The sequence below is a fragment of the Ptychodera flava genome, chromosome 8, assembly GCF_041260155.1.
Source record: "Ptychodera flava strain L36383 chromosome 8, AS_Pfla_20210202, whole genome shotgun sequence".
Classification (NCBI taxonomy): Eukaryota; Metazoa; Hemichordata; class Enteropneusta; family Ptychoderidae; genus Ptychodera; species Ptychodera flava.
Genome location: NC_091935.1, coordinates 28,550,471 through 28,574,103, shown reverse-complemented (window position 1 = coordinate 28,574,103; position 23,633 = coordinate 28,550,471). Strand labels below are relative to the sequence as shown.

Sequence of the window (23,633 nt, the reverse complement as noted above, 5' to 3'; positions counted from 1 at the left end):
AACTGATACATTGATAGAATATTAGTATTTTTCCTTCCACAATATCGTAGTCATGTATTTTGTCAGTGGTCTGACTAAACAACCGGTTCTAGACTCGCAGCTTTGACGTATAATTGTCTCAGATAAAGTGATTTTCAAAACTGTTGAAGAAAAAAATGTTTCGTCGCGTGTATACGTTTTAGGGCCACGGCGACTCCCACGAAAGAAAAGGGGGGCCTTGAAACGGTACGTATATTCATTCATATTTTGCGAGCCATTCACTGATCTACGCTGAAAAGTGAATGTGAAGTAATATATACGTACACAAATACAGATACAGTCATCATGGCCAGTCGATGAACGTTTCGATCACGTGGTTTTCCTTAACAATAAGACTTTACTGAATCAAAAAGAGATCAGGTTTACATCAGAACAAAGGAACTCGGCAGGGAATGTGGTAAAGGATGAATATATATGTATATTTTTATTTTTTTTTTTTTTGCTTTTGACAATCTTGATAGGAATGGCATGGTGTAATTAATCATTAATAGCACATCGCACTCTTTGTTTTTAATATCACCCAGCAAGAGGGCAATTTGCAGGGCGCATCGTCTCAGACCCTTCCTTGTCTTATGGCGGCAGGGCGGCTCTACACAGCGTACAGCAATTGCATTGTTGAATGCTTGAATACCTGCACACACGTGTCATACACATTTCTTGTCACTCCGCGTGGTCTTAACCCCGGTGAACTGTCGGCTTGTCTTATTTTGTCTGTTTGCTTTATGTGCGTTGGGCTCTCAGCCTGTCACGCTTTGGATAAGTTGTGAAAGTGCTGAGGGTTTTATAGAATGTTTTCCTCCCAATTATTTTTTTCCCTCCATTTTGCCTTATTGGTTGGCAGAGAGGGAACGAAATTGGGAGTTGAATATTGTCATTGTTTCATAAATCACCATTGTTGTCGCCGCCTTTCGTCATTATTATCACGTTCCCCGTGGGTGGCAAAGTGTGCACAGCGTCGCTCCACCACATTGGTGATTTGTGAATGCTAATTTATTCCATAAATTGTTGCATAGCGATGAAGAAATACACCCCCGTTATCAGATTTGCCCGTGCCTTGGTCAACGTTCCACGTAAGTAATCGCAGTTGTGTGCGCTCTTCTTCTCACCTCTCCCCAGGAACGCTAATGCTGTGACGGTGGTCTACAGCGGAACAGCTTTTTTTAACCATGTACGTGACAATGGACTTGAGGCTTGAGAGTGAATATTACGTCACTCATTCAAATTTGATCGCATCAGGGCAGGTCACGGACGGACGACTCGACGCGCAGTTTGGCATTGCACCAGGATGTGCTAATGTTTACACACAGGGTGACCTTGCGGTTGCCAAATATCCGAGGAACTCAGCAAAGGATGTAGGATAAACAAAGGGTTTCAAAGGGGGCTATCCCCACCTACGTATCAAATATCTACCGCGTCCAGAATTACGAAAGCGGTTGACAGTACTTGTGTTTAAGCCAGGGTTGTTGGTTCTGAAACTGACGCACGAAAACAATTTGTGTTAGTTTGATTTTGCCTAGGCATGAAAGTTAAAATAACACACTTTTTCTATTTCCACGGCTAGGGGGACACCCCCTTCCCGAACAAACAAATAGAAAGTTGGTATCAGGCCAGATTGACGGCGTCCACAGCGTACAAAATGACTCTATTCAAGCTACTCGGATGTAGATAAGTAAATGGACATGCTTTGATAAAACAGCATGAGGCTATAATTTCATGTGAACACGTCCCCGGAAGTGATACTGGACGGCACCCCCACCTACTGCAAAACATTGGGGAGACCAGGGGGTGGGGGTGGGGTTGAGATTAATCGACAATTTCGATTTGCCAATTTGTTTCTGAAACAATAGACCAAAAAAGGAAGCGTCACTGTCCATACGGAAACTTAGTGTATCAACCGCAAGGTTGACCTCTACATCATTATCGCATTCAAGGTTTGGCGTATCACTCGTCCTCCAGATCACTCGTGTATGTTGACGTGTTTAGGGATCGACCATTTAATCGTGGGAGGGAATTGGAGGGACGACTGTTTAAATTTAGGTGGTAGAAAACGATGCGGTCAACAGTGTTGTTAATCATTTTACTCAAAATTCGAAGGGACCTTTGCATCAGGGGTTGAAAATTGAATCATACGAAGGGTGGTCGAAATATGGACGCATAAACTTTTTTCACCTCCTATTGGTATTTCTTTTCCGGTGGGGGTATTTTATTTTTCTCATTCGAGAATTCCCCAGCTTTGTCTCTTTCAATTCAAGTCAATATTTTTGCGTGAGCATCGTGAGTTATTTAAATAAAATTATTCAGTTTATTGTCATTTTGACTACCCCTCCCAACGTTAAATGGTCCATCCCTACTACTTTCACTTGTCAGCAGAAACCTTGCAAAGGCAGACGAGGACAATGGTCTGGCTTGCATCAGTACAACGACTATGCTATGAGGATGCAAATGTATGCATGTTTTAGTTCATAGGTTACATGACATGAACTTGAAAATGAACGGGAAAATGCTACCGTCGTTCAACCGGATAATCGCACGCGTGGAAAGTGGCGATTGCTGATTTGACACATGACAAACGAAGACACAAACGATAAATTGTTTCATCTGGCATTGGTTGGCACACCTACTATGCCTAATTCAGCATGTAGTGTGTGCAGTGAAAACATTTCCCGGCGAAAACATTAGCATACTGGCGTCCCGTAAAATCACCCTACAGGCAACACATAAACATCGTACGCAAGAAATACATCAAAGGCCTGACGAAATAAACCAGAATGACAGCGTGTTTCAACGTTTTGCATTTATAAATCCGTTGCACACTACACTTGGATTCTCCTGTTCTACAATTATATATATATATATATATATATATATATATATATATATATATATATATATATATATATATATATATATATATATATATCGAAGTATACAGATGTCCTCTTGGGAAATTACACTGCTCGATGCGGAAAGCAGAGCGTTATAGATAAATAATAAAAAAAAATTACTTCAAGTACAAAGTGATTCTATCTGTTACATAAGTTTCATGCATCTAGCAATCGATTGCTAATTACTTTGTACTTGAAGTAATTTGATATATATACATATACATATACACACACATATATATATATATATATATATATATATATATACATATATATATATATATACATACATACACACATGCACACACACATCACTCGTTACACACTGAGCATCCATGTTGGAGGTACACCTTCAGTCTCAGACCACCCTCCTCACCAACCATATAGGAAGCCGGCCTATAACTTAGCCTGAACAAGGACAAGTACGTAATCAACGTTGTTAAATTCCCACAAGATCCACCCCTCCGTCGTGTTGGCATGAGACATGCCACACTCTTCGATTGACTGTCATAAAATCGACGAAATGCGGTAACCACGACAACATGGACCTAGTCTGAGATTGACAATACAGACGAATCCCCATTTGTGTCCTCTGCACTTTTATGCCAGACCTGGTCGGTTAATTGTTCTTTCTTAAAGTGAATATTTTTACCGTCGAAATATAAACTCCTGACCGATTCTATCCGTCCATGACAGGCTATTTAAAACAGAACCAACATGAGAGACCATCAAGTAAATATTGTTTGTTGTTACCAGATGTTTTCAAAATTCACGGGGGCGTATTACCAGCATTTTACGCATAAAGACGATCTCCAAACAGGTGCTTCCTGAATAATTAAAATAAACTCAGGTAAAAACAACTTTTACAAAATAACATGACCACACGCAACATGTACGGTATATATATATATATATATATATATATATATATATATATATATATATATATATATATTATATATGTGTGTGTGTTTGTTTACCATTAGGCAACCTTATTGGTTTCATTCGTAATGCCGCAATTGATATCTTGCAAAAGCCATAAACGGTTGATGGACATGAAAGAATTAATTTTCGATTTCATATTTTATTCATTTCCTTCTTTTTTCTTCTTGCCAATCTACTATTCCTGCATTTCTCTGTAATATTTCATCGTGTCTCAAGCGACCTGTTACAAGTGGTGTTCACTTATAGTCCCGGGTCATTAGCAGTGTTCGAGACAGGAGACACGTCTCGACATGGCAAGTTGTAGGTGTGTGGGCAGTCTTTCACCGTTGCATTGGTTCAGCGGCAAACACACACGGTCAAGGACGACCCACCCTCGTTTGAATTGACCATTCACCTGGAACCGGCATTTGCGAAACCAGTTGAGGACGCCCCGGCGAAATCCTGCCATGGCAACTAGATGTGACATCAAGTTCTTGGGCCAAGTTCACTATTGGTGTCGCCATGAATGTTCTACCTCTATGGTATCGCCGATGTGCTCAAGTTCACGGTGAATGCTCCACTTCACTTGAATCTCTGCTGAAATCCGTATGAAAAGAATATACAAGAAATACACGTTCAGCAATTGTGACTCTGCTCAGAGCAAGAACTCCAAACTTTTGAGTCTCAACTTCAACGCCATGGTTCAACTTCAGGGAGAATGGAGGGGCTGTGTTTGGGATTCTTTATTAAGGGGTGGGGAGCAAACAACGGCTGACGTTGTCTTTGTCGGACGGTGACAATGAAGCCACGGCCCACTTTTGCCCTGCTGGAACAACAGGCAGGCGGTATATCTACATCAGTTGCCAATCTCACCAAAGAAATCAAATCGTACACACATCGTATTGTGCCAAAACATCCAGTCAGCGAAAAACTCTACTTATTCTTAATATGTATCCAACGGCCGGTGTTCACAACTCAAAAGTGCTGTTTACATTCAAGACAATAGGCAAAGTTCCCGCGAAAACGTAAAAGTAAAATCAATGCACCGGCAATGTCCGGTGTTCCTTCCAGTTTCTTCTGATAGTTTACAGCCAGCTTATACAAGCTCTTTCAACAACAGCCGTAACAACGTCGGCCAAAGAGTAAATAAACCTTAACCTCAAAATTGCATCGTGTTCTGCTATTATAGTTGCCGCTTCTTGACTGGCATCTCAGTGTGGCCTTACGATATCTAGTCTCCAGCATTCTTTTGCCAAAGTTTCCCTAAATGGAACATCACCTAGGCAACGATAGACCGCTATGTGACCCGTACACAGACGCAACCATAAATTAACCTAAAAGCCGCTCTTGCGCGTATCCGGACGCCGGGGTAAAACCACGCCCAGGACAAATTTCAGGGTTTTTTTATAATATTTCCGTCTAATGTCAGTAGAAGGCTATCGCCGTGATCGGTCTGAGCGAAGGCTGAAATACTTGATCGTATATGAGTCTCCCTCCGCCAACTCCAAGCCCGGGATTATGGCGAGACCCTACACGACTGTATGTTTCAGTCCAGTCTCTGCTGTATGTTTCAGTCCAGTCTCTGCGCAAAGTTCTCTGAGTGTACGACCTCGGTCTCCCGAGCGACAATAGGTGCCGGGCATGGACCGGAGGCGATCATCCGAAAGCTACAATAGCGTCAGTTTCAGATAATTTGGCAAGTTCGATTAACGACTGCTTTCCAACATGGACAACGCAATATGCGATGTGGCAGTGCTGCGCACTGAACCTGTGCAAAGGTGTTCGTTCACTGATTGGTCATGTTCAACCTCCATGGTTTTCAATTATTGATCGGCCAAAATTTCCCAGACCGGTCTAGATTCTAAAGTAACCTGACGATTAATCTTGTTGACGCTAAAAAATCGGCTTTAATAAATGTGATGTAGCTAGGAATTCATGATTGTTAAACTTTGCTCACCATTCGGCCTTCGATGTTTTTTCTTTTGGTTGTTCGTGTGGGTTTTTTGAAGGTTTTCAGCTCAAGTAAAAATACACCAAGGTAATCTCGGTAACAAAGGGAACATAACAGCCTGGAGGGTCAGCTGATATCTTTGTCAGAGTTTCAATACAGAAATCCTTGTTTGAAGTGTGTAGACAGGTGTCGACCTGAGTCTCAAGGACTTCGGTAGCGTGAACATGTGGCAATGCAGGACGAGGGCAAAGGTCAGGGGGGGTCTTGGCTTCTATCTCGCGGCGTTGCGTTTGGTCACGGTTCCTCTGTGATAGAGGGACAGTGGTTTGGTTATCCGCAAAAACGAATGGTGCACATGAAAATTTTTACACGTTCCCCTACATTTCTCTTGCACTCCACTTCTGCTTGCTGTTTCTTTGTTTTCCATACATTTTGATAGCAGCATTCGTCCCTGGGCATAGAGACACAGGCGGCCGTGGGTTGGGTTGTCTGCTAGATCGATCGATTTTCTGCTCGATCTATCGATCTCGTATTTAGGTTGCAGTGGCGGGCAGATGGAGAATGGCGTGTTGCTTTTCACACCAAAACCACAGACTGTAGGAGAATGCGTGAACAAGTGAGACATTGTTGAGAATACTTCAGCGTCACCCTATCACGTGACCGTGGTGGCCTTAGAGATTCTACAATTTTAGGTGAAAACATGTATTTTATAAGACAACTGCGTCGACGCCAGTTTCCTCATTGAGACGAAATGTTAAAACTGCAAATAACTTATTTATCAACGCTCAGAATGCCATCAAAAACACTTACACTTCTTGCATAGTCAACGATGCAAAGGTAATGACACAATTTTCAAAAACATTGCCACAGCGAAGATGATGCACGTAATTTGCATAATCACTTTATAATAGAGACTGGGTTATCCGTACGCAAGTGCGCACCGCTGACGCCGAGCTCTGTGAACTGAATTCTGGCTAGTACTTTTATAAGGTGCTTCATAGTCTAGAAACAAACGGCAATTTGGGACTTTCTCCGAATACATTCCAGAAGGTGCTCCCGAGAAGTTGCGTCCTGCTATACAGAGTTTGAAAGAACCATGACGGGTGCGTGCAGCTATTATTGAAATCTGATCACCCTAATGCCCTGTAAACAGATCCAGATCTATATCGATAACAATGGGTTTGGGCAAAACCATGATGCTTGAAAGGGTTGGAAGGGGGAAATCGTGAGGCTTCAACAACACAACTTCCGATTTTTCACGTGCGGTTTAAAACTGGCTTGTTCAGTACCAGGGTGTGAAACCTACAAACTTTCAATAGTTATTTCCTCTACTTGTGACGTTTGTCTGAACTTTAAATTGTCCTCACGTCCAACAGAAATGCTTCACCACTTTGTCTTTGCAGAAGTACATGAGAGACGCACGATTTTTGAGCATGGTACGCTGGGCGGATACATACCGCTGATATCGTTATGGTGTGATCTGTCAAAAGTCTATTAAGGCCCGGGCGAGAAAAACACAATTATGAAAAGTGGCTGCTCCACACAGTGTCAGCCCGCTCAGTAACAAAGAACTTGGCGCGTCGCTTCGCAAGGCCTGCATCTCAGCCTTCGCTGCTCGTCCACGAAGAACAACAACCTATGTAAATGGAAACCTGAACTTTGAGATGACTTTCACTTACTACATTAATTCCCCCCCCCCTTTTCTTCCGAGCCAGAACTTTTTTTCTGCTCCACCAACCAACGCAAAAATCACGGTATTATAAACGCGAGTAGCTGTCGCCGAAGAGAGTAGAGGCATATGGTTTTACGATGCTTTCACCTGACTCGCGCACAAATATTCAAAACCCACTCCCATTGAGAGTACATCCCACAGAGATGGATGGATAGTGTCGTCGTCCGGCGATTCAAGAATGGCTGTCTTAGGCCAGCAGTTTATAGTGAGAATGACTTGGGTGAAATAATGTTGCCACTAATAGTTTACATGTGTTTGTGTCTTCGCTCATTAAATGGCTTGGCCCAAAGTCCCTCCCTCTATGGAGAGGCAGTGTTTGATCTCAAGCTAGCCGTGAAACACTTCTGGGATAACAAATCGTACGCTTACTCGATCGGTCTCGCCTAACTCTTGACTTTGATTTTCAAACTTTTCTTAAATTTACCAATAATCACCACGACGAATTGGTTTGGCAACCGTCGGGCGGAGAAAATAAAGTGTTACGGTAATTTTGAATCTGACTATAAGTGAGATACTTTGTCCTTGCGTCACCGACATTTGACAGGTTGTTGAAACATCAGCGTTCTAACTTCAAAAAGAGACAAAAATGAGTGGGGTTTGTGCACGGTAAAAAATGTCTTTCCCTTGGCGATAAATAGTCGAGAATTCTATTTTAGTCCGCCTTTCCGTGTAGCAATAGGGCTTCCATTTCAATTATATTTTGTCTAAGTTATCATTGCTCTAAGGAGTACGGCTCGGTTCGTGGTTCACGAGCACAGGTCACGTCCTGTGTAGGAACAGCGCTGCTTCGATTTTTTAAGTGCAAACGAAGTACAATACACGACTACTACGCTAATTGCAAAATCAAGTTAGTTTGCTGCATTATTAGAGATCCATTACTCCTTATTTACTAAAATCGTCACCCACGCAATACCGCTACTACGAGGGTTTCTGCAATTCAACTCGAGTTCATTCACCGTAACATCCGAACGCAGGGCTTCATTGACTGTCGATTCACAACGCGACAGGGCCATGGGAATACGATCTCAGTCACTTCTGCGGAGACCGTGACACAATGCCGAGCAACGCCACATACCAATTCTGGATTTCGCCCACTTCGGGTTGTCATAATAGGAATAGTGACCAATTGTTTAATTTTTGTCGGGGGAGTAGGGCTACCTATTGAACATGTTTACTGTACCCGCTGTAATTTCCCGCGTCCACGAGAAATAAAATCATAATGCACCGCAGGACACAAGCTGCCATGCAGACTTCATACGACTGCCGTGAAAATGGTCGGCATTTGGTGGCGTGACTCTGGCAATTTGCGAAGGTGTCCACCTGCATCTTTATTCAATCATACATCGATGAAATGGATGCTGCCTAGTGGTCCTATTTATGTACCATGAATGCGCACAACCGTATCGCAGTTTTATCTTCGGAGTCAATTCTGGGTAACAATATTATTTTACTATCCATGGGATTGCTGGTTTGTTTATATATATATATATATATATATATATATATATATATATATATATATATATATATATATATATATATATATATATATATATATATATTACATGGCGTTAATTCAAGGGGGAAATAAATATTTCACAAAATGTAAACCGCTCAAAACATTACTTTCTCTGAGAGCATTGCGCTCACACACACACACATACACACACACGCATATATATATATATATATATATATATATATATATATATATATATATATATATATATATATATATGTATATCGCAGTTGAAAGACTTTTGCGAAATTTGTCATTTAAATTATTTCTCTGAATGAATCGAGAGTAAAATTGAGGGGTCGAAGTGCGCCATCTCCGTGTTAATTGTAGGTGGGGGATAAAAAAATATTTCACAAAAAACCGCTTAAAACATTACTTTCTCCGAGAACATTGAGCTCCCACAAGCGGTAGACCAGGAAAAAATTGCAAAATCTTCATGCGGGTGTCGTGTACTTTTCAGAATGTGACATGTTTTGACCCAAGTGAAAAAACAATCTGAAAACTCCAATATTCACGACCTTTCGGAATATACATCAGATGATACCAAATATCGATGAGATTTGACCAGCAGCTTCAGAGGATTGCTTTTTCCAAAAAATGACGTTTGAAATTTTACAATCACTCGGTGGGTCACGATATTAAAGAATCTGAAAGCCCCGTTCTTGGAACTGGAACGCGTGTCTTGCGAAATCATAAGCTGACTTTATACAGAAGGTGACTGCCAGCGCGTCAGTGATAGCGCTGTTAACATTAAAAATAACCCACAATGAAAGACTATCCGTTCGGATTTTTTTCTTATTCAAGTTCTTCCGAGATTCTGACGATGCCTTATTTGCAATCTTATAGTTTACTGTCACGTTATTTTATTTCCCTTATTAAATTTTTAATTTATTGTATGTTTTATCTTGCGGATTCGAGCCATGGGCGTAAAACTGTCAAAACACTACTGGTTGATACCACACACAGACACACATATACACACTTTGTGAAACAGTGTACACAGATATGGCACACACAAGAGAGAGGCTATCTTTAGAACGAAGCTGTAGGCAACCCACTAAGTCGTCTGCTATTGCATCGTTCTATAATCCGATATATTATACAGGCATTATGGTTTCCATGGCAGCGCGATGACGTAGATGCAGCTAGTATCGAAGGTCCGTAGTCATGGTAGGTGTGAGACAAATTACATGCTGGCAACAAGCGGCGATATGAGTGAAGTTCGAGGTTGAATATATCACCGTTCTCGCCAAACAGTGTTTTGTTGAAATTTCGCTCTGAGGGTAAATTTCTTTAGCAATTACTCGATGAGATGTCGATTGTGAAATGTTTGAAAAAATATAAATATTATGACGATTTGTAAGACAGCCACTAACTGTGTTTTTGCATCGTCTTACGTGTTGCCATGACAACCTTTCTCGGAACATTCATTAATATTGTACCAACATATTTGTGTCAGTCGAATAGAAAAAAATTGCATCAGCAATATGTGTCGTTTGTCCTGGTAGATTTCGTCATTTTTTTTCAAACTACACAAACAAGTTCCGAGGAACATTAAATACCCGCGAGAATTGCTTGTGTCACGACTGAGCGAATGGACGTCATAGAGTTCCTCGTACCCTATGACATTTCCCGCTGACATTTGCAAGGGCAGTAAACTTTCAGTGGTGACCCCACGATATTTTGTGAGTGATTCAGAACGTCGTTGCTAGCGACTTGGCATCAACAATCACTGCTTCGTGGAGACGGCTTGCAAAGGCTGAGATTTACCTCAGCAGATCTTTGAACCGCCAAGTCGTCCGTATGACGTCATTTGCTAACACGCATGCGTACGCCCGTCGTTAAAATGAAAAGGGCGTGGGAGACCGTGATACGGCACCCCAGTGAGTTCTTGTGGTATTCTTTCACCGTTTTACATCACCAAGTGAATAACAAAGACTCGCCTAATTTCACTTCGAATAAGACGTAAAAAAATCTCTTCTAGCTCGACATCAGGCATAAACGGAGTTGCACGAATTTTCCCTCGCCTCACACTGTCGGTCGTGCAATTCTCCCAATGTGTAATTGGTGGGTGATTCAGGAATTATTTCAGTAAAATCGGAGAGATCCCACAGCCATTGGCATTGACTCTTGCACAGGCCCCCAGCTCCTGAATTCTCTCGTGTACGAACACATACCCAATGTCAGCCTCAAGGTCTACAGCTTTGTCAAACTGTAAATCGGTTTGAAAATATCCGTCCACACGAACAACAGGTACATACATCGACAACAAAGTGGTCAATTAGAAAACAGCTTTATTATAGAGACCTCTACATGAATGTCGTATTTCTGTTTACGCCGAACGATGGGTAGTAGAAAACAAAGCTAACAGCTCTGACGCCCACGTGAGTTTTTGTTTGTTCCGATTGTAGACATGTGTTTTCTTATAGACTTTTTTGATAGATGTTCTTCCAATATCCGAAGGACTGATCGATTGATTTCGTGGAAACAAAAGATGGGTTCCACTGAAATGTTGTCTAATTATCATCGTCATATTACGAAAACAACGGTTTCAAACATAAAGCCGGGTCGTTGAGCGACCGACCAAACAATTCCTATTGAAGACATGAAAACATCCTACTACGTCATAGCCGTTGTTTACGCGGAGTTGACATTATAATATATCAAAATCCGACCCCTCGATGGTGTAGGCGCCTTGATAGATGACAACGCTTTAGATTATCACCGATCTTGTATGAACTGTGTGAATATACCCTAAAACGTCAAGTTTCATCGTTCTACACAATAGAGCCTAGAGCGAGAATTGGGGAGGGGAGATGAAAGAATCAACTCATAGGTGAGCTGTCCGCGCCGGTCACCTCGATCACTAGGGCATGTGGTTGACCTCGACTGAGTTAATGCTCATGTGATGGCATTACGGCTAAACCGTAAGACGACTGTGGGTCATGACATTGCTATTCAGTCGGCAGTGTTGTATTGTGGTATTGTAGATTAGATTCATACTCCGCATGCACAAAGTGCGTGGGCGATCTCTATGACGTCAGTGAGTGGGATTCCACACCTCATTTCCATATCTCCGCAAACATTGAAACCGACCGGTCGGCATATTCGTACGAAGGAAGAGACAGCGAAAAGGGAGGGGAAAAATCGTGGATGGTATAATACAATAGACACGAGCCGACTTTAAAAATAGGAAATTTTAAAACTGACATTTGGCAAATGTTAAATGTACAACTGCAACGGCTATCCGAGGGAGGGAGCCCGATAATATTACAGCGCGCTACTTCTCACTCGCTGTGTGGCACGTCAGTGTATACTATCACGAACATGAATGGCCTGCAACCATTGCATGAGTTTTCTGACTCGCCAATGTGAACATGCATGGAAACACGTGGCCGTTGCAACAATAATCTTCGAGCCGATTAAAATAATGAAAATACGGTAATTTTTCAGTGAGGTAGATAAAATCGAGTGAGCTGATGATGAAACACGATTTCGTCAACGATGAAATCAGAGCCGTGGAACCCGGCCCTCTCTTCCAAGGGTTTACAGCCGATGATACGGAACTTGCAAAATAAATAAAAAAAGAAAGAAATGCCTGAATTATGCACCAAACACATTTAAAGTGTTCACACTTAAATTATAGCTTACGTAATAATCAAGTCCCATCATTTCTGCTGCAACATACCTGTAGGCCTACTGACGGAAATTCAGCCACCGTGCCGGTGTCTCGAAATTCCGGTTGTACGGGTTCTCAAGTTACCAGAAAAGGTAATGGCATCTGCGATGTGACGATATCTTAGGCAGCGTCATTCATATTTGACAGAGTTTCACCATGTTGTCAAATGCTGGGACCCAGGCCACGTTCTCTGACGAGCGATAGATGACCGCCAACTGGTTTGGATCACAGAAAGTACTAATCACGCGGCGGCAATAGTGTCGTCTGATCGTTGAGAGAGTACCCTATACTTGGATAGGCGGTGGCGCTGTCGACTACTGTCACAACGTTTTGTTTTTCTCTCTCTGAAAACAGGGCCCTCCAAGTCATCAATAAGATTGAGATCTCAAAGAGCGACCACACTCATTTCATTCCCCTTGCTCCTCCGCAAACGCCTTTGACACCGCAATGTCCTAAATTGGCCTGAACAGCCTCCAATCCCCATATAAGAACTTGCCTGGAGTGATATTTTATTTTATATATAGAAAACAGAAAATGGCTGGTATGTGACATCACTCGGTTGCCGACGTCGACAGTTTGTGATGTTTTATACCTATATCTGCCTGCAGATATGCACCAGCAACTATCCCATCAAAGAAATGGCACGCGGTGTCTATGAACCTAGGGGGTACGATTCTTAGAGAAATACGTTGGCGTCGCTGCTGTGCGCACGTTGTTTCGTACACAAACCGCTGTTGACTGTACTGATAAGGAACGGTGTCTCGGTACCATAGGAATGCGGAGTCGCGCTTTCGTAACCAGTGGCGTGATTTCTAAGGATATGATACACCGTTCATCACAATGGGTACATCGACCCCCGCCTTCTGTTAACAAATCTCTAAAAGTTGCTGATTCACGTTCGACGGCAAATGTTTTTGTTAAAGGACGACTCTTTACTAATTTGTGTCCGAATTTTCCTACGGAGTATGTATGTATGTATGTATGTATGTATGTATGTATGTATGTATGTATGTATGTATGTATGTATGTATGTATACAAACACGCACACGTATATATATATATATATTTATATATATATATATATATATATATATATATGTATGTATGTATACAAACACGCATACGTATATGTATAATATTATTTATATATGTGTATTTATTATACACACATACATATATGTATATATATGAGTGTGTATGTATGTGTGTGTGTGTGGTATGTGTGTGTACGCGCGCGCGTTTATATACATATTTTTCTGTTTATCCAAGTGTTATTTTTTAACGATGACAGGACATATAATAGCAAAATTACGGTACATAGTAAGTGTTTATCTGATTTCTGATTGTCTATCTCTTCCAATGCAATTTTGAGGATCGTAAACATGACTCATTTTAAGAACTGATGGCGCGTCTTCACGATTCAGCCCATAAATATTTGGACAGGGTTGGCTTAATATAAAATGTACTTGAGTCACCAATCCAGAGTCCCATGAAATTGCGGTGCAGAGAGAATCAGATGTGGTACTAGTACTTGGACTTCGCTCCTTTCCTTCAACCATGCTTCTGTGAAAGTGCTAGACGCACAAATGCAGCCATCAAACTGATTTGGCCGGTAGTTATTGTCCAGCCTATTACAAAAGAATAGTCGTAAAAGGTTCAGTAGCGTCCCATTATGCAAATATTTCAGACCTATTAATATCTTGATCAGGGTCTTCTCGAACTGTGCAATACCCCCTGAGATAATCCAAACACACCAGATACCTTGCTATGTGATGTTATTATTATTACATCCAGCACAGACGGGGCACCAGAAAGGCTGAATTATGTGTTTTTTACAAATTTAACTGTGAAACTTTAATTTCCGATGGGCTGTAGCTACAACTTGGAAAAAATATATGTAAACACAATATTCATATTATATATATATATATATATATATATATATATATATATATATATATATATATATATATATATTTTATATATATTAATTATATTATATATAATTTTATATATATATATGTATATATATATATATATATATATATATATATATATACAGACAGAGACAGAGAGAGACAGAGACAGAGACAGAGAGACAGAGACAGAGGGAATCCATGATTGTTTGGCCACAGTGCATCCCTTTTTTAGATCACTTTTGTCTTTTGATTCTGGCACTCTAGTGAGGACATATTTTGTTACTGATGTATCCACCCATTCTAGTACACGAGACAATTACAGCAAACTTCTTCTCGACAAATTTCATTCTGTTTTTCGAATTACTAAAAAAAGTCTCGCGCACTTTAAAAAATATATATATATATATATATATATATATATATATATATATATATATATATATATATATATATATATATATATATATATATATATATCCGTACCAAGAAACATAAGAAAACATCTAGAGTGGAATAGGTTGATTCCGTTGTGGAAAAATAGTAGGACTTTGAATATCAATGGCTCAATTCGTCCATTCTCAACATTCCGGCAATTACATTGAAATGCATAACACACGTACAACCGTTGACTGAGGATTTCTAGACAACGACCTAAGTTACGGCATTACCTAGGTTGCTATGTAAAATCCCTAGTCTTTCTTCCGCGTCAACAACTGTATCAACAACGTTACATTTCTACCTTGTTTTATTTTGTAATGTTTGGTCTCATGAAATTCGAGCGTCGCCTCGGGTCAACAAGCTCCGTGACGTAAATTACGTCATTTGTATTCAAGGTCAGGGAATGATCATCAATCGTTATGGGCCCGTGACGTCATCGCAACGGTGCCTTCGCCAGTATCAGTTATGTGACATTTTTATGGTTGAACAGACTGCGACTTAGTATTCGCTTACGATTCCTCTCACCCACTTCACACTAGTTTTGCTTATTTCAGGTTTGTTTTGTCTGCGTAGCAATTCTTTCGTCTGCCGTGCCTTTTTTCTTCTTTCTTGGAGGAGATACGCTTGCGGCGATGGCGACGGCTGAATTATCACGCGGTGATCGCTTGGTGTCATAATATGTACTGTGAGTCCGGCGACCTCGAGCTCCTTGCGAAACATGCGAGCATCGTCATCGTCATCGTCCGTTTATTCCGCATTTGAATCATTCAACGCTTTGTTTCCGGGACTCGTCACATGGCAACCGTGCATGACCAAGCCGATAACAGCAAAACAACGTTTCGACATAAAAAAGTAATTTTCTAAGGCGAAACGTAGTTGCATTCATAATTGATTAGGATGCGTTGTTGTTCGTGAACGTTCCAGCCCATAAATCAAAGACTTATTACGGTGGCGTGATATTATGATATCACAAATTACTATCTCTTTTTTTTTTCACATCAAAAACAAGAAGTATAATAACACTTTGAGTGACATTTAATCAATGGTTTGACACCTCATGGACAAACACTGAGGTGAACCTGTTCCAGTTTTGATACGCTTTACTTCTTAGAATTAATCATTCCCGTTGCATCATATAATCTCTTCCTGTAATTGGGTCAAGTTCATGTCAACTTTGCCATTAAAAGTGAACAGTCCCCAAGCTTTTCATTAACAAAGAACTTATCAAACTCCTTTGTTACCATAGTTACCTGTAGAAAATTCACCAAACCTTTTACGGCCAAGTCGCGAAAAGTTCACGGGCACGCTCGAAACGTGAGTGCCCTACAGATCACAATTTTCCGGCAATTCATGAAGGAAGACATTTTCTGCTGTCGTCGACAAAGTGTCAATAAACGGCCACGATAAGGGATTATTTTATGTGCGGTTTTTGTCGCCGGACTTTGACTGATGGTACATGAAAAACAACATATTACCTATATTCTGTTGAACATTTTGTTACAATCAATTATTTTAGTCGAAGAAACAATTGCTGTAATTTTTGATAATAATTTCATGAATTTTCATCTGGAAAACACATTTTATTTGCATTGCGAAAGTACGTTAAAACACAAAGTACAGCCTTGCCAGCACGTTCGGACCATGGAGGTAAAAATAGATCAGACATACTAGTAGCTTATAAAGAGACCTTAGGCTGTGTTGACGAGTTGAATACGAGGTATTTCAACACGATTTGAGAAGTAGATCAAATATTTGTATTTTACACACAGAAAAATAAATGGAAAACACCAAACGGAATACAACAAATAGAGCTGTAAGCTACACATACAAGCTATTCTTGTACGAAAATCGGCTTGTTTTCATCCTCGGGTGACAACTGACTGGGCCCTACCTCATATGTAAATCTCACGAAATCTCGTTACGAACGGCAATCGTCGCCTGCCATGGCGTGATTAAAACTGAGTCGATGTGAGAAGAATGATTCCGTATGAGCATGAGTGGTGTGTGACGTCACCGCCACCGTCATTTTACCGAAATGCTGCGGTGTAGGAGGGCGGAGGGGGGTGTCACGACCAAGGCAACTTGTTTGATCGATCTTAATGGCAAAAATGTGGATTGATACAACAATCAGGAAATCAGGAGATAAACAAAAAATAAATAAATACGTAAATAGAAAAACAAACAAATAAAATAATTAAATAAATGATAAATAAATGAAATAATTAATAAAACTACATAGTATATTAAACCAGTATATTAAAATGGTCACGGATGTTGTTGACAGGGATGTCTTAACTTTCATGAAAGTGTGTACTTCAAGTTCATGATCAGAAGCTCTGTGTGTCTCTGTCATAAAATAGTTTTACATCGCAGCGAGGAAAGGTAAGGGTTGCGAAAGACGTTTACCCAGACGCGTAGAAGAGTTCTGTAGATTTCTGCGTCCTGGGTGACAAGTTCCATGTTTACTGATGACATGAACGATAATATACAGCACCGCGAAGAGGAAGCCCTCGTTAATAACGCCCACCGAATGTGTTTTGATTTATATAGATGTATCGGAACGATGCTGAAGAGCGCAGTGTAATTCACAATATGTTAGCAGTGCCATGGCATTGAGAAATTCCGCAGTAATGGATATTGCCAGATGCATTTCTGTCAAATTATAATATCCGGCTATGCATTATTTTGATATTTGTGCCCGCTATATTTTGATTTAAACTTGATTAAGGCGTTTTTCCTCCGCCTTGACAATCATTTTCAACGTTGAAGGAATAAAAAAAACTGTGAAAAAAGCGATAAATTTGATGGGGTGGTAGGATGATTAATACAAAACGTATATTTTTCCTCACAGTGTGTATGAGTGTCAGAGAATAGAAAAAAAAGCACGTTGACCTGTTTTCTCTCGCCGGATATTATGTGAACTTTTAACTGGGCGATAATCGTTCGAGTTACTTGGTAAACAACACACGCCGCACTTGTCGAAAATCTTTCTCCCCCATTACAAAGGTCTGTGTGCGTCCTAAAAACATTAGGCTTTGCTTCCAGTCACCGAGAGATCGCAAGTCTCTTGTCGCAGAACAACTCGGTAGGGAACAGCATTGTAACTTGCGATCGCCACTGAGGTTCCCCCCCCACAATGAGACGATCTCCAGTCGTTCAATTCTAGCAATGACTTCAAACCATCGCTGACTGACGCGTACGCTTTCGCATCACGCTTTTTTTTTTATACTACCGTCAATTTTATTCTGCACCGTCCGCTATTTGCGCACGTACAACTGTACTTTCATGAATCGTCGACCGCTCGACGATTTTAATATCATCCCCGTTGCCAAACCCAATACGTACAGAGGTGGAACATATGTTTTGACAGACGACTGCGTCATTGCAGTGCCTCTGAATGTAAATTGTGACCCACGACATTTTGTTTCGATTCCCTTTTTAGTATTTTGCGTTGAAGAATAGAACAAGAGGTGCACTATACTGGCATTTTATCATTCTTTTAAATGAACACCAGCCATAAAAGTGGGTTTATAATCTAGTGGGAAAATATATGAAGCTTGAATCATACAAATCAGGATTGAGGACTCAGGCAGTCTGGTAAGAGAAAAGTTTTAGTATCAAATTCGATGGTCAGAAAACCTTAAAATTAAATTTTATGAGCTAAAAGTAACCCCACTTCTCGAATAATGTAAAAGTCACGGAATGCGTAAAGGGTGACATGTCAATGACGCGTAGTGTGTAAACGTCGCAAAAGGGAACATTATAAGGTCGACGTGGGTGATTATTAATATTCGAGAGAATCATCGGCCAGAGCGGGGGGCCATCAATTTTAGATGAAAAGGCCACAAAAATCAACAATTTCTTTTGACGGTCGTTGTCGTATGACGATATCGAGCTCTGACACATTAAATCATGCAGAGCAATTTATAAGTGGACGTGGGATCGAAACCTTCATCGCCTTCACCCAAGGCCCAGGCCCCGGATGTCGCCACGCTCGGATTTCCTGACGCGTCGATCCAGCACAGTCCCTCTTTGTCATGTTAGGTGTCTGAGAAAAATAGCCTCGAAGACTACCGGCGACGGCTCAATGTCTGTCGGTCAACACGGTCAAATGGAACGTGAAGGTAGAAAGGATAAACCCCAGACGAAATCGAAAGGCGAACCTTGAGAGAAGTTATTAGATTCAGGCAACGCGTGGGCTGGTCACCCATAGCAACTCACTGCAGGTCAAGGATTTTGCCTGAGTGCAGTGTGGTTCGCCAAGTAGCAGCGGAACGGAATGACCTGAAAGCCACGCAACAATCATGGCAGAAACGCTGTTTCCGTTCGTCAACAAATATTTCAGTTTGCGATTTATGTTTGAAGTAATCTGCCACGACCGAGGTTCGAGAAGAAATGGGAAACGTCATCACCAACTCAAGGGAAAGCCCAGCACGTCGCAACGTTCTCCGTTCTATCTGTATATACGTTAGTTATCCTTGGATTCTGTGAACTTAATTGTGTGGTCTCTGGTCGGTAAGAAGGAAACCGCTTGACTCATAAAAATATGAATGAAGTGACATGTCCAGGGAAAGCTCTACGTAAAATTGATCAAGCGTAGAAATCCGCGTATTGAGAAATTAAACAAACGCTTCAGGTATTAAAATGAGGGCGCTCTACTACATAATAGGTGTGTGGTATGAATCAAAGTACCCTGACCCCTGTCACCTGAAATCTTTGCGGGCGTATAGCTTTGATAGCCAGAGTCCAATTTAATTGAAGATCAGATTTTCTGGTACGGTCAACATCTCAATTGACATACTCTTGAAGTCATACTGGGTACCGAGCCTATCCCAGCGACACACATTCAACGAGGCACTTTAGATAGTCAGTGCTCTATCCAACGACGCCCCCACAGATTCATTCATAATATCCAGAGATCGGGGAGTGAATCACGAAAAATAAATGAGTGTGAAAAACAATCACCGGCGCTAGATTACAAGAGAAGGATAGATATAGTTGTGGGTTCAACAGCCTTAAAATTTATCTCTAAAAATTATCAGGTGAATGTTTCCCGCTTTCCGCCCTGTAGACATGAAAGTACAAGGTCAGAGAGAGAGAGAGAGAGAGAGAGAGAGAGAGAGAGAGAGAGAGAGCCCAGAAAATAAAAATGTGTATTGTACTCTAGAAAATTAATAAAATTTATAATACAAGCAAATAGTTTAGGAGCTAACGTTCTAAACTGTCCACCGAGAAAACACTGCTGATTTGTCTATGAACGAACCAATAAATAAATAAATAAATAAATAAATAAATAAATAGTCGAACCAGTGAGATTGTACCAGAGTAAAATACACGAATCCTATTCTGATTCATCCTACTACGGTCGCGATCGCTTACAGCTCCTACAGTTATTGAAATTAAGGTTATCCATGTATTCTCAAGTCCCGTGTTTGTTCATTTTGTAAATTCTTTCCTTCTACCAAAATCACGTCAAAATGCCACGTGGTATGATATCACATGTGATTGCCGACTGAATTCTTGTCGGGGCCGGAATAAGTAATTTGTGGACCATAAACATCGCAAATTGCACGCAACACGTTCGTAGGGCTATCGTCATATGCATCTCAGGAGAAGAAACCACATGTAATATAAACATAAACTCGGTTACTCGTTTTAAACAGAGCAATGGAAACACGAAAAAAGCTATTCAGCTGTCGCCGTGGTTCATGCCACAACAGATGTGGCGGCTTAGTTCACCCTAATTCTTTAGAAAAATCCGTTTTGACAAAAAAGTGCTGATCAAATCGGGAACGCTTGCCCTACCTAGTCATTTGCTTCATCTATCTCCTAGATTTCAGCGGGAAAATGATACAACTTGACCTAAGGAATCGTTTTCGGAAACAACCTCTAATTTCCATTGTCGAGTTTGAGATATATATATATATATATATATATATATATATATATATATATATATATATATATATATATATATATATATATATATATATATATATATGGGAAGAAACTTCTGTTATGGCTGAATTTGTGCGCTTCAGGCCAGTAGAAAATATTGTACTGGCACTCCTCGAGTGAAAAATGAAACAATTTTCACATATGAAGCCAAATTTCTCTCAGTAAAGTGAGGTTTTCTTAGTGGTCGCTGAAGGAATGGGAAAATGAAATCTTAGGAGAATTATTTTTTTCAATTCATTTTCTTTCTCGTAAAAGGTGTACATGTCTGAAAACTGCAACAATGTGACCAGAAAAAATCACATGACTTTAAGCAAGGTTTCAATTTTCTGAGCTTGAGCTCTTTGATACAACTCGTTTCTCATAACAATTACAGAAGGAAATTACTCTTCAAGATTACGGACATGGTATTTATGTATAGACCATTTCGCTATGATAATAAGATTTACAATTTTTTCCAATTTCTTTGATTTGAAATAATATCCTCTGATCACGTAGTACGAACTTTAACTCAACTGGCCTGGTAACATCATAGTTATTACTTTCTTCGTAAAACTCCATATATTTTTTGCGACAATATATTCCCCAAATTTATGCTTGCAAGTGTCGTATACTTTGCAACGTTTACATAAAGGAGAATTATTTTTTTTCCAGTGAAAAAGCTTAACATAATGTGGTAATCTACGAATAGTAAATTTCCAGTGAAAACTGTGAAGCTTAGTTTCTTGTGTAACGTTTTTTGAGAGTAACATCTTAGGAGAATTATCATTTTAATGTCCCCTATTGATTTTATTTTTTCCTGGATCGTATCAAAACTCCAAATTGGATCAATACTTCATGCTGGTGGTTGTCTCTCGGCGGCGTTTGAGAGAAAATCTATCTACATTCTCTGAGGGCTAGTGTGGACGGAGTATGCGTGGCACGTGGAGTTTTCCGAATGATCATTTACATACAGCTCACGTTGACGACCCTCATTGTTGTTTTGTTTTAGGTATACAGTCTCCACATCGCTCTTTAAGTTGGAAAACCATTCCGACGAGGCCTAAAGGTTGCAAACACTGATCATATTATGAAGAACAGTTCCCGTACAAGATCGGCCCAATCAGGGCCTGTGACAAATCTATCTAATAACCGATGCATGAGGGCGCTGTTGTAGCAGGAGGCCGAGAAATACACAGAGACGATTTGTGTCTCTGTTATCAAACAGCTAATTTATTGTTTTTTCAGACAAGACGCATTGTAATTTTAATGCATTCACTGTTATGTAGATTTGTTTTATTTGTGACTATGTTGAAACAAATTTATCTTTTTCAAAAAAAAAAAAAAAAAGAAATACACAGAGACGATACCATGCGCCGTGAATACATGCGACTTGAACTCGTTTTTATAATTATTTTATATTATTATTGGGTTTTCATCTCTCACACCCAGTGTCTACTTTTTCAGGCAAAGAGCATTTGTTTGTAATTACCATACTTATTTGCTCATCTAAAGTTATGTACACATGACATTCACGTAGATGGTGGTCATAAGATTATATGCCATCATGAATTAATTTAACTTTCAACACAATCCACAGAAACAATACCGGTAATTATTTGAACCAAATCATATAAAGATGACACAATTTGAAAAAAATAAATCAGGTTTACTGTACGGAATTAAGGTCGCCTTTTCAATCCTATGACGTAATGAAACTGGTATGTCATGTGTCATCTTGGCAGAATATTATTCTTTATTAAAATTGTGAAAAAGGAAGTTGACGATTTTGTGACTGACTTTGCAAGCCTAGAAATACTTAGAAGTCAAGGCTGTACCTTGAGTTTTTTCCTTTTGTTAAATTACCGTAAAAGTGTCATTTTCTTTATTTCTTAGGATCTGAACATAGACAATGTACATCGTTTCTTTGTTCCAAATAGTTGAACATCATTGTATATTGTTTCTTTGCTCCTATTGTTTATTTAAAGTTATGTTCACACAAGCTGCTTAGCCTGTCCTTTTCCACCTTTTTTTCTATTTGACGAATAAATTTTAATCTTTCAAAATATGCAGTTTGTTGTTTAGATCAACAGAGCGGCCCACGTCTTTCTCCTTAACAGACAAGATTGAGTAAACATCTTTATCGATGTGGTAGCCTGGGTAGTTTTATTTTTCAGACAGGAAAGACTGATTAAAATTGAAAAAAAATTAATCGTGGCCATTGAGGAAGAGAAAAGCTCATAATGGACCCGTGTTGGAGGAAGAGCTAGGAATGTAAAATAAACGGGGCTGTTTAATTCAATTCAGCGTACGTTAGACTGCACTACTTCAGGACTCGTGGGCAGACGGTAAAACTAAAATGGCGTTTGGTTTCATGCCCTTGCGATTCGTGAGCTCAAACTTTATTCGTTGCTATCGTCCACAATGAGGCTGTTATTTCTCGTTCAAATATTTATTTTCACGTTTCTGTCACAAATTCTCATTTTCTACAGTGCAAGTGGTTTCGGCGTTCACAGTGAATGGCAGCTTTTCTCGTAAAGTTGAGCGAAATTGCTTATAACTTTGCAAAGTCTGAAAAAAAGAAGTTATTTAAGTGCGGGATGGAACGAATT

General features: G+C 40.1%; 1 protein-coding gene and 1 long non-coding RNA gene across 7 annotated transcripts in view; one reads left to right on the top strand and one right to left on the bottom strand.

The window, feature by feature from the left end:
* LOC139138957 (midnolin-like) overlaps window positions 1–23,633 on the bottom strand; it is a 53,213-nt gene that overhangs the window by 18,282 nt on the left and 11,298 nt on the right. The window contains exon 1 of one of the 6 annotated variants that reach the window (XM_070707598.1): window positions 12,739–13,218. The exons of 4 other annotated variants lie outside the window; for them this stretch is intronic. The gene's annotated coding sequence lies outside the window, so the exon portion shown is untranslated. Of the gene's footprint in view, window positions 1–12,738; window positions 13,219–23,633 lie in introns of those variants that run through there. One more of the 6 variants, XM_070707601.1, reaches the window with a different exon arrangement.
* On the top strand, window positions 517–22,375 carry LOC139138959 (uncharacterized). Its single transcript, XR_011553696.1, has 2 exons — window positions 517–1,109; window positions 22,034–22,375. It is a non-coding gene; the product is annotated as an uncharacterized lncRNA (long non-coding RNA).